At 38.6% G+C, this 17,165-nt stretch overlaps 1 long non-coding RNA gene across 2 annotated transcripts; it reads left to right on the plus strand.

Moving 5' to 3' along the window:
- Positions 1-4,622: 4,622 nt before the first annotated feature.
- On the plus strand, positions 4,623-6,374 carry LOC110696763. 2 transcript variants are annotated; one of them, XR_002506384.1, is made up of 3 exons: positions 4,623-5,202; positions 5,306-5,368; positions 6,134-6,374. It is a non-coding gene; the product is annotated as an uncharacterized LOC110696763 (long non-coding RNA). The 2 variants fall into 2 exon arrangements; XR_002506383.1 differs by lacking the exon at positions 5,306-5,368 and having other exon boundaries at positions 4,635-5,202.
- The last annotated feature ends 10,791 nt before the right edge of the window (positions 6,375-17,165 follow it).

A 17,165-nucleotide genomic window follows, 5' to 3' on the forward strand; every position in this document is an offset into this window, starting at 1 on the left:
ACCGAGTTTAATCGGATCCCGAGCCCTTGATGCGTAACCGAGCTAGCCTTGACCGGAGTCCGAGGAGTTAAGGAAGTTCAAGTGCCGTGCATTGATTACATAGCACAGGCAGCACGGCCGTGTTACCATAGGCACACCCGTGCTGGCCTATAAGCAAGCAACCCCAGGCAAGGCAGCACGGCCGTGCAAGCCAATAGCACGGCCGTGTCAGTTTCCACGCACCCGCACGGCCGTGCAGGCCATTAACATGGCCGTGCCAGATGTTGCCCGTGCCCGTGTCAGCTTCAGTATGAGCCCCGTGCTAGAGCATATTCAGCACGGCCGTGTCATTTTTAGCACGGTCGTGCCAGGAAGCTGCACGGCCGTGCCATATATAGCACGGCCGTGCCAATTTGAAGAAGAAACCCGGTTTACTTACTGACAAGCTAGCACGGCCGTGCCAAATACAGCACGGCCGTGCTGATCCAGGGTTAACTGCGCGCTTGACTTCTCCGAATTAGAAGACGTATATAAGGCCCAACTTTAAGAGGATTAAAAGACAGTTTTGGAGAGATAGTTTTGAGAGCCTTTGTAGAGAGTTATTGGAGAACGTTCTTAGTATTAGAGATTCATTAGTTTTCTTAGAGATATTTCTAGAGATTTTAGTTTTCTTGGATTGATTTGAAGCAAGATTTGCGAAGATTCTTTGTATTATTCATTGACGACGGATATCAAAGTTCTGAACTTTTCCATTGATTCGCATCAATACAATTGGTATTATTCATTCTTGTTTATTAATCAAGCTTTATTATTCCTTAATCAGAATTCATGTTTATATCTATTATGCTTTTGGAATTCATTATTGCTTTGATTATGAATATGTGTGAGTAGTCTCCTAGCTAGGGTTTCAGGATGAAACCCGGCCTAGGTAATCTATGTAATTGAGGATTGATTTTGATAAACGGATTGTGATTAAATTGATTATATGCGATTGCATGTTAATTCATTATAATAGGAGTAGCTAACCTAGAATCTTGAATTTAATTGCATGATATCCTTGATTTGAACAAGAGATTGTGAATTGAGTATTTCATTATTGAATGTGGATTGATTATGTATCGAGTAATGTTAAGTGCATGAGAAATCCAAGCTTAGTATTTCCCGTTGTCTTCCTATCACGTGATATTGATCAGACATATAGTCTTTGCATATCCCGTTTGTCTCTGTGATTCCTTGTTGCGTAGTTACCGATGGTTTGGTGAATTCCCGTTCTCCCTAGTGTCTTAGTTTATTGATTTATTCCATCTTATTAGTAGTATTTTAGAACACCATTTTCCATTGATTTCGAACTAGCTTAGGTTTAAGATTGATTTGCAATTACTCTCGTTCCTCGTGGACCGAACCTTTATTTGCCATTGTACTTGGTTATAGGGTGTTCGTATAAGTATTGTTTGATTGAGAGTTAGATTGTAGCGACTGATTTAACCCTCGTCAATATTCACAAGTAATTTTAATGGGATTGTATAATTAGTGTCTCTTTAGCTGGTTTATATGGAAAGACAGTTGCTGTAATTTGTTGTAATTTAGTTGGAAATGTAAAAAATTGAGGTAACCTAGAAAGGAATTATTTATAATTGAAGAATTTGAGTAACCTAGAAGGAATTTAATCGGTTAGTGGTTTTATTTTGTGAGGCTTGGGCCGGTGTCATTTGATTGAAGTTTGTCTTGTTTGAATGTAATGTTGTAGGCCCCAAATTTGCATGGTGTGAAGGCTTTTGCAACCGCAGTGAAGAAGTTTGATGACTCTAGGAAGAAGCTAGTCACATAAATGGGTTTTGGAGGGTTGTTAAGTATACCCCTAACTTTTGTACCCCAGAAGTTTGTGTACTAGCTGTTGACAAGGGTGATTGGTGATGGTTCGATAACTTTTGGAGATGAGTGTGTGCTTCCTTTGAGTCTTGTTCAGGTCGAGTACGTACTTGGGATTCCCATGGGGTCGAAGGCATTGCCGTGTACGATTCCTGATGATAAGCAGGCAGAGCATAGTAGAATTTTGGAAAAGTTTGGGAAAAATGATAGCATTTCATTAGTAGCTGCTTTGGGGGCACTAATTCGAAAGGATGAGGAAGGTAATTAATGTGTTACCACTGTCGGATGACGAGAAGGCTGATTTCAAGATAGCCTTTCTCATAGCTGCTCTGGGCTACTTATTGTGTCTATGGCAAATACAAGTTATCTTGGGGTGAAGCTGATGAAGCTGATGAGTATGACTAGTGCACTTATGTATTTAACTGGATGATTGTAGCAGCCAGGAGTTTCCAAAAGAAATTTGCTTGTGATGGATATGTTGCAGGTTCTGGGGGTTGTATCCTTTTTTTTGTTGGTGAGTAAAATTGGGTATTTGCCACCGTACACCAAAAGCTTTTTGAGTAATTTTATTAAATTTTTGCAGTGTTATCGTTTGTAATGGTTAGTTGAACTAAACCATCCATCCTGTCCATTTTTTGTAGATTTTTTTATCTAGATCACCTAAGTCACGTCCCTCAATGAGGTGGGGTGTGAGACCGAGACTTGAGGCATGGTCCGAAGAAAAGAACAATTAGGCGGTTGGCGATGATAAAAAAGAATCTGGGGAATTCGGAAAATTGCTGGTTAGTATTAGTTTGAGTTTCATTTGATGTGAATACTGTTGAAGCTGTTGTGTTTGATTCTTTTGCAGTCTCTGGATATAGCATATGGGGAGGAGCATCCATTGACTCCTCGGGAGGTTCCAAGGCAAAGGGTGGAAAGAGTTGACGTGCAACAGACTACGCAGGAGGTAAACGTGGAAAATATTACGCGGCAAGTATAATGCAAGTCAATGATAGTTTTAGATGTAGCTTTGTATTTTATAAAATAAGTGACATTTCCTATGCCAGTTGTTAATAGTTTGTAATATGTTTTCCTGAAGGTGTTGGATAGAATTACTCCAAAGTTGATGTCTGTGATAGACTTGAAATTAGGTGACGTTATGAAATCAATGCATTAGTTGATGTCACAGTGTGTTGACGCAGCTAATGATTAGGGGGAAGCCAATGGAGAGGGAAGTTGTTGTGCATGAAGATCAGGCTTTGGGCAGTTGTTTGTTGGAGAAAGAACAACTGAAAAAAAGGTGGAAAAGGACTTGGTGGGGAAGATCCTTCTGCTGATATAGTTTCAGGTGAGGATGACCTGGACCGTGTGGTTCAAAAGATTTTGGTTGATCCATCGTTTGCAGAGGCTGGGGGTGAGGTCAAGGTGGTTGGGGATGAATCCAAGGTGGATGGGGTTGATGAAGGTGTTGTCTCAGAGTTCCATGGCTGCTGTTCTGATTCTGAAGTGGAAGATGAGAACATGGTGCCTGGACCTGAAATAGTTGTGGGCTTGGTTGGGACGAGGGGAACTACTGTGTTGGTTGATGCTCAGTGCAGTTTGGCAAATTCATCTTCATCTGATGAGGAAGATGAGTCCATTGGGAAGGGGGGCAGAACTGCGGATAAGAGGGTGGTGAAACCTACAAAGGCAGCCTTGTCAGCCATGTTCACCAATGTGTCAAACACCCGACGCCATACAACGGTCTAGGCACGTCTGCTGCAATTTGTAAAGCGCTCTGGAAGGACCTGAAGGATCCACTTAGGTAATTCAGAAACGTGTAATTGAGTGAAAAGTCTTTTTTGTGCATGCCTTTTGTAAATTTTTTATTTTAATTGCAAATTCTAATATGTTTATGTATATACTTGGTGTTATGTTGTTGCTTCACTTCATAACCCTGGTATTGTGCTGATAAAGTGTGACCACATGGAAGCGAACCAGAGGGATTGCTATGAAGTGGTGCACCATAAATCGCGGGTTTCTAGTGATTATGTTAGAATGGCCAGTGTGCTATACACCAAGCAATGGGCCACCAAAGACTTATGGAGCAGAAGCAAGCGTATTTTGCTTGCCCCCAGCTTTTCGGTAAGTGGTTCAAGGTTCATTTCAGCTTTGGGGTGTCATATTTACGTGCACAAATGATGATCATGGTTGTTGTTTTTTTGTTTGGATTGTAGAATCGACTGTTGTTGAACGAAGGAAAAGATGAACATATTTGTAACAAGTATGCCAAATATCTCCTGAGCTTTAAGCTGTCGCAGATTCGAGCGGTCAGCTACTTACTCCCATAGTTCAATACTCTAGGTTTAAATGTGTTTCATGTATATACTCTAAATTGTGCTTATGGCATCGACATTGTCATTTTATTAGGTCTTTGTCCCAGTGCTCGAAAATCCTAAGGATTCCCCTGACGAGTTGCACTGGTGGTGCTTAGCATTAGACATGAAGGCTCGGCAGTTGTGGATGATAGATTCTATATACCCTGACCCATTCACCACACATGCCAAAGAGTTTGATCTTCTGGTACTAATACTAATGCCTTTCATTCTAAACAAACATGGTATTTACTGGGACCCATTTGTTTATGTTTAATGTGTTTGTCAAACTACAGGTTAGTGGTATCGACGTCCTTTTTCGACTCTGTGACCCAGCATGGAAGACTAGTCAGCTACATTCTTGGACGAGATGCACTGTTGAGATCTTAGAGCCAAAGGATAAGTAAGCACTTGTTTCCTTATTTGCTTACCGTGCCAATAACTTTTAGCCTAGCTTTAAGGTCAAAAGAACGTATGTTCAACTTTTTTGTTGATTGTTGTCCTCCAATGTGCAGCTCATACTGTGGTGTTCTTATGCTGGCGTGTGTTAAGTTCTTTGCCAGAATATTCACCACGAGGTTTAGTGTGGTAAGTGGTGTATATAATTAAGGGTGTTCAAAAGAACCCGACCCAGTTGTCCCGTCCCGATTATCCGATGACCCGCAAAAACCCTGATGGGCAGGGTCGGGTACCCGTCCCGCTAAAATAGCAATTTCGTGGGCCAGGACATGGGACAAGCTTTGCTACTTTCGGGTACCCGGATACTCGTTAAAAAAAAAAATCGTATGAAACTACCGGATTTAAGGCCCAACCCACTTAGACAAATAGACAGTTAGACCTAGGGTTCCAATATTCCCCAAAAAAAACAAAAAAAACACTGTCAGACACTACTCAGACCTCAGAATTCTTCTTCTCTTTCTCTTGCGCCTCAATCTCGATATCTCCTCCCTTAAAAATTCAATCAATTCCGTCAAAAAATCAATAAAATTCGACTCGATTCATTCTCAAACTTCATCAGGTTAGTTTAATTTGTACTATTTTTGTGGTATTTTTGAAGTTTTTTTCATGGTATTTAGTTAGTTAATATTAATCTAATTATTTTCTTTAACATCAATTGCTAGATCTAAATCATTTCGTGGTCCCGCTCATTTTCATTAGTTCACTCAATCTTCTCACCACCTTAGGTTAGTTTGTTGTAATTTTTGTTCATTATAATTTGTTGTGTTGTTGATTATGGATGGTGGAGTCGGTGTTCTTTGGGTTAGGAATTTGATGGGTTGTTGCATGTGTGTATATATATGGTCTGATAGAGCCATGAATGGGTTACCCGTGTTCTTGAAATTCTGTTATGTGGTTTGATTAGGTCAAACTTGTTTTAGGGTTTTTAGATAAAAAGTTTTCTTATAAGGGTTCGAATGTTGTAATTTTGTTGAGCTCCTTGGATGGCTCGTTGGGCATTATAGGTGTGGTAATGGTACTGTATTATGTTTGGGGGATCATTTAATTTTTGAAATTAAGGTATATAGTAAGATGCAGGTAGTTGGACTAGTATGCTTTCTTAGGTTAATTTGTTGGGAATTGGACTCGTATGCTTTATTTGCATTAATTGAAGCCAATTTCTCATACATTCGACTCCTAGATTAGGAAGTAGCAATTTTTCTCGATTATTTCTTCAGACTCTTACATTCGGTAACCAGATGGAATTTCCTTAAGAAACAATATAAAAACTACAAATTTTTGCATCATGTATCCATTTTTTTTAGAGTTTCTACATCAAAACATTTGCAATTGTTAGTGATCTTAGGGATGTGTGATGTTGTCAACTACTTGTGGATTTGAATCAAACATGATTAGAACCGAAATGGCAATTGTTAAACCTGTCATCTATATGTAAAGTTTATAATATATGTGATATGTAATTATTTTATTGCATTATTTGTGTTTTGTAGGAATGAAAGACTTGGTTTTGGAGCAACCGACGATTGTTATTGATGAGGCAATGGAAATATAGGATCTCACAAGTGATTGAATGTTATGTAACATAGGTTGTTAATTGTTGACTTAAATTTAAACATTGGTGTCTTTTGGTCTTCTGGACTAGACATGTGTATTCAGACATGTTCTGCCGTCCACATTGGTGTTTACAAGTTGTATTGTTTAGTGTTTACAGTAGGTACTTACTTTGCAGGATATACAGGCGTACATGTTGTATTGTTTAGTGTTTATAGCAGGTTTTTTTTAAAAAAAATAACAGCAGGTTTTTTAAAAAAATTACAGTAGTTTTTTTTTTAAAAAAAAAAGGAAACAGGTTTATTATTGTAATTAACTAAACATACAACAGATTTTCTTTAAAAAAAAGTACAGCAGGTTTTAGGTACAAACTTATTAAAATAAATAAATAAATAAAATCCGGGACGGGACAAGGGCCGACTTATCAACTACCCAAAGATCCGGGTACCCGGATCTGAACAACTCTATATATAACTGTGTTTTGTGTTAAAATCTCTGAAGTGGTTGGCTATAGTGTTTGTTCATACATTTATAGGGGAAGATTGCTAATGTTAGGGCAAATTTGTTCTTGGACGACGTGCAGTGTGAAATGAACGAATTGAAAAATGGTCTCGGGGATTTGATTCCAGGTTTCTAGGAAAACAACACGAAAATTGTGATGTGTTATGTTAGTGGCCTAGGCGATGGTGTAATTATTTTATGGGGTTGAACTGTGCTGGCTCTAAGTACTGTGTAATGAACACTTAAACACTTGCTAGCAAACGTACTCCTCCCTGAGGTGGTCTGTCCACTCAAGGGTAACTATTAGAGGTTGCTTTGGCTGAGGAGGTGGTCTATCCACTCATGGCTAAGTGTTTGATGTGATGTCTGCATTAGGTGTTTTGTTGCATTTTGCAGATTATGCGGCAACTGTACCTTAATTACTTTTTGCAATTTACATGAACAGGGTAATTTAAACTCAATGTACAGTGCCATAGGTACATTGCAAGTACCACTGGTGGAATGTAAATGATATTCTTACAATTTAGTTCGCAATGGTATAGTACAAGTGTCATTTGTGTTTGCAATGGTACATTAAAATGGTGTTGTTTGTACCATTGATCCGTCAACGTATTCATGAATTAGGATAGAAGTGCAATTAAGTAAAATAACAGCAACGATTACAATCCATAATTCATAGAATAATGCTAAGGAACGCAAAACAAAACATGGAACATAATCCAACCACTATTTACAGTTCACCCTTCATTGAGATGACAAGTTTTGGACTGGTTCCCCCTAATGAAAGGGTCAGTATTCTCCGAGCACTGGTTTTCTAGTGGTACAATTAAAAGTACCAAACGTACCACTTTGATTGCAGTTGTGCATATTGAATTCATGTACATAGCATAGGGACGTAGTATGTACACATGATGCATAGGAAAGGGTCATTATTCATGTACACAACATAGGTACGTAGTATGTACACAGCATAGGTACGTACCACCATGATTAAATGTACCAACGTGATTTCAGTGCTGCATTTTCGGAGAATTAAATGTACCACTACCACAGTTAAGTGGAATATTCAAGGTTCCCCCTATTTGTAATAACTTCAGAGCTAATATATGCATTAAACAGTCAAGGCATAATCGAACATAGTGAAGGCATAATCAAACATAGTCTTAGGCATAGAGAAAAATAGTGTTGGGGAAAGGCAAATAAAACTACAATACTAATTAAACAAAGACACAGAGCATTGAGTAGTATTTGATCCCTAGCATCTTAATCATAGGTCTTTTCCAAATCCGCAGTGGTGGATGGAGCCATCAAAAGCCAAACCAGAATTGAAGTAGTAACTACCAGGATTTGCCTCCTTATCCGAGCTGCACGGATCATTGTTCAATTCAACTTGTTGTGGAGGCCATGATGGTGGTGGTGGAGCCTGTAATTGCAAACAACATTTATTTAGCTAAATAACTTACATTCCAAACAATATTATAAAACAAATAAATTACCTGGAAAACAACATCAACAAGCAACCCATTTGGCTTACTCGATTTGTGCAAGAAATTGGCCCTTAGCATATTTGGGTTCCAAAACATCATAACTCCACCAGGCCTTGACTCCGGACCACATTTCTCTGCTTGATATTCACCTGGGAGGTTATGAACAACGCATTGCTCGCGCCATGTTTACGAATAAGAGCTTCCAAAATGATGACCAGCATGGGGTTATATTTTTCGTGTAGGGCCGCGAAGTGCTCACCAAAGGAGGGCCTTGTGCACCCTCGGGCGTTCCAAAATAGAATGAGCGACCCCGATCGACTACGCCATACTCTGCGGTTGAGAAAATATGCTCTCCTTTATAGCTAACACGGTGGTAGCGTTTACGAATGGGCCAGCGATGGTTAAGCCTGGATTAAAGGTACAACCTTCAACCTGGAACCTCAGATGGGTGTTAGTAGTATCGACCGTCATGGGGTGGAGGGTATTCGTGAAAGAGCCAACAAATATGTGGCGCCAAAGCGTGGGGAAACTGTAACCAACTATGGAGTCGGTGTTAAGATTGGGCTTCAAGTCAATTACTTCCTCTATCTCAGGTGGTACTGTAAGCGGAGACGACGAGGAATAGAACCTCTCTATGAGCCAATACAACATGACACAAGCTCTCTCATCGTAGCAACCCACCAAGTCCTCTAAAAGAGGAAGGTGTCCCGAAATCGGCCTGTCATCTTGTAATTGCATGCAATTAGTGTGGCAGCACATTGATTGGAGGAAATGTGCTCTAATGGATTGCACAGGCTGGTATATCCCATTGTAAAGTTTGTAGGTGTTCCTAAAATACTTCACTAAATCAGGTTTATTTCGAACACTCCCCTCAGGTTTTTTTGAAAGTACAATATTGGTTGATCTGGGTGGGGTAACTGATATGTTGTGTTTTGTGTATATTATTTGACTTGTTCTTAGTTAGTTTTGCTAGTTTAGTTGAGTATTTGAGTCCGTTTTGGCGTATTTTGCTCTAGTTTGGATAATCCGATGCTTTTATGGGTAGTTTTGTTGTTTTTGATGATTTTCAGGAATAATGGAGCTAATTTGGATGAATTATAGATCCACGAAGTAAGTCAAAGCCCATGGAGTTTGGATATTGAAGAAAAGTCAAGAAAATGGCGTTTTAGAGGTAGGCACGGCCGTGCCTCCCCATTAGGCACGTCCGTGCCTCTGTGTTTGAAGCTGCGCCAAAGGAAGACCCTAGGCACGTCCGTGCCTAGGTAAAGAAGCAGGCATACCCGTGCTTAACAAGGAGACACGCCCATGCCTAAAGAAAGAAGCAGGCACGTCCGTGCCCAGCAGTCAGGCACGTTCGTGCCTGGAAGACAGAAGCTAGATGAATTTTGCTACGCCCAGAGGCACCTCCGTGCCTAGAAAGGGGCACGTCCGTGCCTCCTGGAAATCTTGTGCGCCAAGCTTGGCCGATTTTTCTTGTCTTTTTAGGCTTGTATATATTCTTTAGTTTGTTCTTCTTGATGAATTATTGATTAATTAAGCCTTGTTCTATTTTATTTTATTTTCTCCTTAAGAACTAGTTCTCCATTAATTTTCCAAGTTTTTGTAATTAAAGATTCAAGCTTTCTACTTTCAATTTTATTCAAGATTTGGTATTTACTTTTCATCCTTTGTTATTTAATTATGTTATCATTATTTATTATTGTTTTTGTTTCTTTAATCATGTGTGAGTAGATTCTTTAATTCAAGATCTAGTGTAGCCCTATTATTATTGATGCATGAATTAAATCTTTAAATTCTTTAACAACCTTAACAATTGAATTGCTAAATTGATTGTGATTATGCCAATGCTAGGTTAGACGTAACTATAGTATTGCGATTATTCCATTGTTTTTATCACAGCGAGAGTTGGGTATAAACGAATTTGAGTAAATCAATTTAGGGTTTGATTCTCAACACGAGAGTAGTTGGGTTTGATAATTGGGAAGTGAGAGTAATGTGTTTAATGTCTCTAATATGCATGATACCATGAGAATAGGATTGATTGTATGTTAGGGAAGCCATTGATACTCGAGAGAGATCCTTGGTAATATTAGGGTTTACTTTTCCCCGTTCAATTGAAATCGTATGTTAAGGGTAGAATTACAATTGCATCGATAATAGTTGTGGTGAAGCTACATCTTGGATGTTTTTAATTGCTTGATTTAATCATCTTAATTAGTTTATTTTCGAATTTTTCCTATATTTTATACCCTTAGTTATCGATTATACTTTATTTTTGCTTAGTAAAGATTTGAGTCTAATTAATTGTTTCTGAACCTTAGTCTCTTGGGATCCGACCCTTACTTGCCAGTCTACATTAGTATTGGTCTGTTAGGTTATTTTTGATAGGTACGCAACACGCCTATCAAATTTTGGCGCCGTTTCCGGGGACTAACGGTTTCATTAGAATTATTTGTGATTCATCTTTACTAAGTTTATTTCGTTGCTTCGGCTATTTTCCCTTGTGTTTTTGATACTTTTCTCTAGTTTTTTTTCTTGTGCATGCCCACATGTCGCTCAGGTTCAGAAGATCTTGAACTATTTGATTTTGAGATCGAGGCAACTATAAGAAGAAGGAGAACAAGGAACAGACGCAGGAGAAACATGGTAGACCAACCAACGAAATCCCTCTTGGAGTACGGTATTCCTGATACGACTACCGGAGTCCTTTCAAGCATCATAAGACCACCAGTCACGGCTCAACACTTCGAGCTCAAGCCACAGTTCATACAGTTCATCTCCAATGATTCATTCGCAGGGCTACCACACGATTGCCCCGTAAGCCATATAGATAGCTTTTTGGAGAAATGTGATACTATGAAGTTGAATGGTGTCACAGATGATGCAATCAAACTACGCCTTTTCCCCTTCTCACTTCAAGACAGGGCAAAGGAGTGGTTAAGAGATGAAGGCACTGGCTCGTTCGATACATGGGACAAGTTAGTGAAGGCCTTCCTAGTGAAGTTTTTAGGGAATGAAAAGACTGCAAGATTGAGGAATGAGCTACAAACTTTTAAGCAGTCAGATGATGAGTCTCTCTATGAGGCTTAGAGGAGATTTAAAAGATTGCAGAGACAATGCCCTCACTATGGCATTCCAGATTGGATTTTGATGCAGACCTTTTACAATGGCATGACTCATGAGTTCCGTATTTACATAGATGCTGCGTCAGGAGGTTCTCTCTTGACAAAGAACCCTACTGAAGCTAGGGAGCTCATAGAGAAGATGGTGGCTAATGATAACTATCATCCTGGAGGCCGAAACACTGTGAAAAAGGGAGTTAAACTTGATGTTGATGCTTTAACTATGCTTACTAGTTCTGTGCAGGCACTAACAAGCAGGTTTGATAAGTTCCAAGCAGGAACTTCTAACACCCCACAGGAGTTGTGTCAGTTATGTAATGTGCAGGGTCATGTTGCTCCAGATTGCCCACAGATTTCGCAGAATACGGAAGAGATGTCAATCGAGCAAGCCAATGCTTTCTACTCCTCTAACCAAAAGAGACCTTATGACCCTTACTTTCCAGTCTACATTAGTATTGGTCTGTTAGGTTATTTTTGATAGGTACGCGACACGCCTACCAGTAACATTGGATGACCTGAGCTAGAGTGTTTGACAGCGGTTTTTGCGGCCATTTGAGTACCTTGTAACCGGGGAAGGGGATGGAGATGAGTTGAAATGAGAAATAGAAGGCAATGGATGGAGAGTATGGATAGAAACTTAATTTTTTTGTGATGAAATGCTTTGAAATTTTTTCAACCTAGTGCATGAGTTCCCCAAGGAGTTGTCTTGTCAAAAGAAGCAAAAATTCTGGGAAATGGTACAAGATAATCACTGGGTGGTACATTTGACTTTTGTATCCGCTTGAATTAAATGTGGCACTGTATGTATTGTTTTCATTTTTACCTTCAGTTACGGGGGTGAATGTTGAATGTTCGCCCTGTTGCAGGCCACATGGTATAGGTCCAGTACTATGGCACAGAGTTGTCGTTTCAAAAGAAACACACATTCATTCCAGTGGAACAATTTATAGTCACAAACATACAGGCACACTTAATGTAAAGATGTAATGGTACAGTTTTTATACCACTGGACGTAACGGAACTAACACAAAGGAGTTTGCATGACGAAAATTAGTAAGAACTAGTGCATTTCTTAGATTATATAAAGGGTGACTCTTAGTAGGAGTTGGTGATGATGTGGCATAGGAGAACAGGAGAAAGAATAAGAACCCCATTTAAGATGCTTCTCACTGTTGATGATCTAAAGTATACTTAACTTACAAGGACAAACATAAAATCACACAAAGTTGTCTTAAAATAAGTCCAAACAGCTGGCAGTGGTACACTTATTGTAATACCCGTATACTTTATGATTTTATAAATTATAAAATTAGAGTTGTTGTATATTTCAAAATTTTATTTTCTTATCTTATTTGATAAAATTCTAAATGTTGGTCAGAATATTTTTATGATAAAGTATATATATCCTTTAACCCTACATTACTGTTTTATTAAAAAAAAAAAAAGAGAGAGAGAGAGAGCAGAGCCGTTTTTTGTTTTTTTTTTCTTTTCCTATTGGCTTACACGCTAGCTTCATAAATCAGTAAACCCAAATTTGATTTTCTTTAATGTTTTTGGTTTATTCTATAATCTCCACCATCACATTGATCTATATGTTGATTGCAAGCCGTGAATTGTAAAGTTGCCGACCTACTTCGTCCTTTTTGTATATCATAGTTTTATTGTGATGATTCGTTGAAAGGTAATCACACCAATCTTAATCTTTGGAATTGTTTAAATATAAATTATTTTTTGTATTGATTGTACAACGTATTATTGTGTGTAAATTTTATGATTCGTTATTTGTATGATAAAGATTTATATATACTTGTATGTGATTAGTGTGTTGTATCTTGTATTATATGATTTAAGTGTCGTATCGATTGATTGTGTTTTTATTTTAGGGTTTTCAATGTTGTTGCTCTATGGAGTATTGTTATATTGAGGTTTTAGGGTTATTAGTATTGTTTTTGGGTTGTGAGTTAATTATATTTGGGTATTAGTTTTATTGCCCTATAAGAGTTGAGATATACTATGATTGAATCGAGTTCGAATATTTATAATATTTGGGAACATGTGCCGTTATTGAGATATTGTTTATTAATCCGTGAATGGTAATTTGATCGATGGATGAGATCAAAAGGTTGAGAATTATTATTTTGTTCTTGGTTTGAGGCTCGATGTTAATTACCTTAGTCCTTGGCATGTTGGTAAGGAGATAATGATCATGAGTTAAGAATGAGGTACAATCTTTATTTATATTTTTTTATGGTCCCCTACAGTGGGATTTGACCCATATTGGTCATGGTTAGAGGTGTTTTTTGGTTATTGAGAGTATTCAAGTTTTTATACTTGTTGGTTTGTTATTCGAATTACTCATGTCCAAGGCTAGGTATTCAACAAAGAGCGTGGCACACTTATGGATAGATGAGTTAATTGAGTAAAAGATCGTATTATTATTCGAGGTTGGATTTGACAAAGGTTATTTCCAGAGTACAATGTGTAATGTAGTTTTGAACTACATTGTTTAATTGAGCTATTAGTGTTAATTATTCTATTATACTTTGTATTCTGATATGTGATGATTACTCAGCTTTTTGCTGACGTGTGTGTTGTTTTTGTTGTGCTACTTGTGTTTGCGGCCATGTCTTTTTCTTATGGTGGCCCTGCGACGATCTATTTCGGAATTTGTCCTTAATGGTGAGCAGTCTAGTTTGTCTAAATAGGTTGATCAAGTGATCCTAGCTAAAGGAGCTCAAGTGTTTCGATTAGTATTTTATAACAAGTTTGTAAAGTTGTATAAATAGCTCACTTAGATTATTAAGTTGTAATTATTGGGATTTTGTAAGCCTTAGTACTTGACAAGTTGTTGAGTGTGGTGGTAATACCTCCGATTTAGGTGTATGCTTCCGCAGTTTTTATTCAAAGGTTGTTTATTACTTATTATTAGCTAGTGAATTGGGGGTGTTACACTTATTGTTCACGAAATGTACCATTATGGTCTGACATATTGAAATGACGGGTGACAAAAATGGCAGTTCCCCAGAAGGAGTTCCCCAAGGAGTTCTCTTGTCAAAAGAAGCACAAAGTCTGGCTAATGGTACAAGATAGTCACTGGTGGTACATTTGACTTTGTATTCGGTTCAATTACATGTACCATTGTATGTATTGTTATAATTTTTACCTTCATTTATTGTGGTGAATGTTGAATGTTCACCCTGTTGAATTGCAGTCTACATGGCCTAGGTCCAGTACTATGGCACAGAGATGTCGTTTCAAAAGAAACACACATTCATTCCAGTGGAACAATTTATACTCACAAACATACAGGAATACTTAACGTAATGGTACACCTTTTGTACCACTGGAAGTAACGGAACTAACACAAAGTAGTTGGGAGTGAACTTAACGCATGCTCATAGTTGCGAGTATAAGAAGGGGGGCAAGTATTAGTTCATGGCTGGTCTCCTTTCCTTGGAGTATCAGAAATTTCCCAAAAAAAAATGGGTAGGCAAAGGAATAAGAAAGTGGTGGCTGATAAGGGAGTGGTCGGTGATAAGAGCCCAAGCCGCCTTATGAAGCGGTTAGAATTCATGAAAAAAATGGGTATCACGACGCAAATGGTGTTGTTCGAGACTTTTACCTCCCCAAAAGAGGTAAAGAAATGATGTTCGCCCACCAGTCAGCCACAATTGCTCGTGGAGGGTTGAAAATCTCATCACTGGGATAGATTTCCATACGGAGTACCCTTTCCTAACTCCTTTTAAAGTAGGAGGTCCTGGGTACTTTCGGATGGAAGCAATCTGTTTCATGCACTACGTTGTTGATGCTTACAAGATCGCTGTAAGTGTGAATCTCCGTGAGTTCCTGGAAAACATGATCTACTGGATGCGATATCCATACTATTGCAGACACTTGATAAAATTTTGGGAGCTGTTCCTCCCTATGTGTGATTGGCATCAAAATGTTGAGTACATGCTCAATAACCACTGTGAGGAAGGTGATAAATTTGGTCTTCTACTACTTGGTCACGATTTCAAGTCGGACTACGACAAAGATTTAATTCACGTGACGGTAGAGTGGCTGAATTTCTCTCCAGAGGATCCTTTTGACATGATCCATACGAGCGAAGAACAATGTATGTATTTTAAAATCAAGATGTTGGCTGAAAACGGGTACGATGAGATGCAACACTTAGATCTTATCACCAAGGAGCCATTTCAGTACAACGACTACCCATCTTGGTATGTGCGTCGTTTGACCGAGGCGAAGGATAGGTTCGAGAACAAGTCCAATCCTGTTTCCGGTGACTTGTGGGATGGTTATGAGCCTGATTATGGTGACCCATATGGGGATTCGTGGGAAGGGAACCATGATTTTGTGTTCGACTAGTTACGTAGTGTTGTGTTGCATTTTCAATGTTAGTTGCATGTACGCATTACCTTTATTAGTCTTAGTATGTATTATGTACCCCTGGCAGTTAAATGGTATCATTCTGTACCATTCTCGTTACCACGGTACGTTTTACTATGTTTTATGTACCACTGGCTTGTTTAATGGTACTCGGTTATGTTTCTTGTCATCAAAAACTACTTGGGTGTTCTTTGCAGGACTCATCGTCTAATGTACCACTATTGTATTAGGTGGTACATTCACAGCACTAAAACTTGTTATTAGTTGGCTATAATTTTGTAGTGGTTGACAGACTTTTGTGTTTAGTACTAGTGCAAAGGTGTTGTTTTTACATGAAATTAAACTAGTTGAACTACATAGATCTGCGTATGGAATTTTAGCATACAGAAGCACAAACAATGTTTTGATAACTATTAATGAACTATGCTACTACTAACCACAGTTGAACGAAAACAACAATTACAATTTAAAATAAACGAAAACGGCAATTACAAAAATAGTTAGCCCAAATTTTACGATCTTTATGTGTTGGTGCTCTAACACCTCTACCCGTCGAACAACGCCGCCAATGTTGGTTAGTGGACCAACCTTAATGAGGTCCGAATGAACAGCCCACTCCCAGTACCCGCAACGGCGACATTTGTAGTACGGCCGCTTCGGATTCTTCTCCGACATTGAGATCCGAAATTCCACGAGGATTGCGTCATCTCCCAAGCAGTTGCAAGTTTTGGCTGATATCCATGAGAAGTCCGCAGATGCAAACTGCCGGCGAATTGTTCGACTTCCTATCGATGCAGAGGACATGGTTGACATTGTAAGTAATTTGTGAAGAAAGTGTTTGAGAAGGAGGGTCACGTTTTTGGACAAATGACTATTTTCACTCCAAACCCAAGCATATATAGTGGAGTGAAACCACAAAGAACGAGAAACTTCCTTTGTTTAGGCGCCAGTTTTCCACCATGGGCCCCATTTTATATATGGTACCCTCTGGTTCATAAAATGTACCACTCTGTGTACAATGATACAATCAACATGTGAAAATGTACCATTGTACTAAGGCCTTTACAAATTTCATTGTCATTAGGTTAACGAAGTAAGTGGTAAGTCCAATTTCTTAAGGAGGACTACATAAAAAAAACACTGTTCATTACAGGGTGTAATTGGTTAAATCATTTAGCAATCGATAACAAGTAAGGCCATGAACGAACCAAGCAACAACTAAATAACTCAAACAAGTAACTAAATTCGTTAATGACGTAAATATCCCAAAGGTTGTGATTACGAATTTCAAGTACATGTAAGGGTTGTGCTTATGAAATCATTAAAAGATTACGAACTAGTTACTGAGGTAACCTGTAGTATTCATGCATGTAGGTCTTATTAAAAAAATGTTAGTGAAACCGAAGATTGTCATTAATTAATGTCCTACAATGTACTACTATCAACGTAAATCTCCCAAAGGTTGTGAT

This window comes from Chenopodium quinoa, unplaced genomic scaffold (assembly GCF_001683475.1).
Source record: "Chenopodium quinoa cultivar QQ74 unplaced genomic scaffold, ASM168347v1, whole genome shotgun sequence".
Classification (NCBI taxonomy): domain Eukaryota; kingdom Viridiplantae; phylum Streptophyta; class Magnoliopsida; order Caryophyllales; family Amaranthaceae; genus Chenopodium; species Chenopodium quinoa.